The sequence below is a fragment of the Mandrillus leucophaeus genome, unplaced genomic scaffold, assembly GCF_000951045.1.
Source record: "Mandrillus leucophaeus isolate KB7577 unplaced genomic scaffold, Mleu.le_1.0 Scaffold832, whole genome shotgun sequence".
NCBI classification, from domain to species: Eukaryota; Metazoa; Chordata; class Mammalia; order Primates; family Cercopithecidae; genus Mandrillus; species Mandrillus leucophaeus.
This window is the reverse complement of record NW_012109053.1, coordinates 877148-879857: the sequence shown is the minus strand read 5'-3', so window position 1 is coordinate 879857 and position 2710 is coordinate 877148. Positions and strand designations below refer to the sequence as shown.

Genomic DNA, 2710 nt, shown 5'->3' with positions numbered 1-2710 from the left:
TCTCTAATGATGAATACAAATTATTGCAAAATATAAAAACTGGGATACACCTTACATTTCTATTACTATCACTAATTCCCTAAGATATCTCTCAATTAAAGTCATTAGGTCTCCAAAATAAATGATACTTTATCATTTTTCAAAGTTATGTTTTAATTTAGTATCTTTTAAAAGCAGAGTTGGTAGGTCAGCTATTTCATGGTGGAAGAAGAAGTACATCTAGCATAAAATCTAAATTTCAAGATACACAGGGTCCTAGTTCTGGGCTTTCTAGCTGTGATGTTAGATATGTCAGCATTCTGGGTCTTAAGTTACCTCATCTGTAAAACAGCAATAATAACTACCTCAAAAGGCGAGAGGATTAAATAAAGTAGTAAAAGGGTTTACTTACACTTCCTTGAATCGGTAAGAAATGCTTTATAAGTGTCAATTATTATTACACTCTGACATAAGATCTTACATAGTTAAAAAATAAAATATCCACTCACTCAACAACTACTTAGTACATACAACGTTTTAGATATAAGAAGTCTTCTGGTGTGGAAGATACATTTAAGGATAAGATATCTGCCCAGGAAGAGTTTATCTTCTTAAAGGCACTACAGACAAGCAAATAGGCAATCATAGTATCTCAGGACTAGTGCTACCAAGGGTGTTGATGGCTGTCAATAAAGTCTGCAACTACTATGCGGAATTATCAAGTATCATTATTCTCATTCATGCGTTTGAAAACCAGGGTTAACAAAACTTTTTCCGTAAAGAGCCAGAGAGTAAATATTTTAGGCTTCGTGGGCCTTACAGACTCTTGTAACTATTCACCTCTGCCACTGTGGCATGAAATCAGCCATAAACAATATGTAAACAACTGTACCGTAGCTGTTTTCCAACAAAACTTCATTCACAAAAATCAGTGGTGGGCCAGATGTGACCAAGGAACACTGTTTGCCAAACCTTGGTTTAGACCATATGCATCAATTAATAATAACAATTCTTTATGAAAAGCATATATGAACAAATATAGATGTCTGCCTTATAAAAGGTTTAATATTTTAGTCTCAGAATGAGAAGAAAACGGGGAGAAAGAATAGCTTTCACAGATGAGGCCTTGCATCAGCACTGGAAAGCTTCCAATACGGAAATAAATTTCAATGAAGGAACAATTAGAAGAAAAGAAAACAGGCAATTAATGGTTGTAACTTTTATTTTTTCCCGAGAATCAGAAACAAAAATCTACTTGTTATGTAAGGAGATGGGCATATTTACATGTTTCACACCCCAGTTTTGACAATGGACAGCTCCAGTCAGGGCTTTATGGCAAGTGGGATGTTTAGTTTAATGATGTCAAAATGCAGGGGAGCAGATGGCAATAAAACATTATTAGAAGAGATGAAATACACGCAACTGGTAGCAGTTTACTTATTCATATAAAAATTTTAAAATGGAACCAATAAATCTATCCATCTTAGCTAAGCAAATCTAGTTATCTCGATTTATTACTGTAGTGCAAAGCCTACAATGAAATTTGGGATGGTTGTAGAAACAGTAATTTCCTTTCTCACCCCTATCTCCCTTAGACTTCAAATAAAAGATAGAATTTACATCCACTTATAACTGAGATGCACATCATTCAGTCTTTGATCTAATCAAATCTCACAAATATATTTGAGTCTTTCTCAAAAAAAAAAAATAAAAAAACACCAAAACAACATATCAGATCTCTCCTAAGCTCAGTCCATAATGAAGTAAATAAGCTTTTCTTTATTGCTAAATGTAGCACATACCAGAAGCAGGGTATGATCAAAAACAAAAAAAAACATATTAACTAGAATCTTAGCCAAATGATCTAAATTTCAAAAATGGAGTTTAGATGCAAAGAAAATGTTACTTGAAACAGATCTTAGCAGTTGCCAGTCACTTGAAGCTCCCTATTATCCAAGGCAAGAATCCTTTCTATCCCATCCCTAACAGATATAGTCCTCCTTAAATATGTTCACTGATATTGTCTTGTGACTCAGGAAAATATAGTATTCAGCGTCAAAACAGCTGGGTTCAAGTCACTACAGAACTGTAAACAATTCTTCTGACTTTTCTCAGAGGCTGTTACCTCATTAGATAAATAATGCCCATTTACATTTTAAATTTTAATGACATTACCTTATTGTGCATTCTTATAAAAATATGTTACAACTGAAAGTATTATAAAAACAATGATTACTACTAATCAATGATAGTCATCATTCTACTGTGAAATGTCAAAGGTTTGTTCCTTTTAGGCCACCCATTGTATTCATGAGTTCCCAATCCTCAAATAGGGATGGTGAGAACCCCTCAGATGAGGTACAACAGAAGCAAAAATTAACTAACTATTTATTTTGAAAAGCAAGTTTGTGTTTTTCCCCCTTTTCGTTAGATCAAAAGAAATTTACACTGTCCCCAAAAGACCTTCAAATGGTCACAACTTTTATATTTATAGCTTACTTGTATCATGCTTCTTCAAAACACAAAACAACTTGTATTCTAAAAAAGAATAAATTTTTGTTTTTACATTCTTGTCAATTAAGAGCCTTTGTCTTTACTACATATCCAAACTGTTTCATAGAGAAAAGCAAATCACTAAGATAAAGCTTACATACTATCACCTAATTCACATAAAGGGAATGGTGCCTTAACAAGACTGTAGGGAAATTGGTATCTGTTCAATACAGACTAT

At 33.2% G+C, this 2710-nt stretch overlaps 1 protein-coding gene across 6 annotated transcripts in view; it reads right to left on the bottom strand.

Moving 5' to 3' along the window:
- Positions 1-2710, bottom strand: part of PDLIM5 (PDZ and LIM domain 5) — a 221702-nt gene that overhangs the window by 40651 nt on the left and 178341 nt on the right. The gene's annotated exons all lie outside the window — the stretch shown is intronic.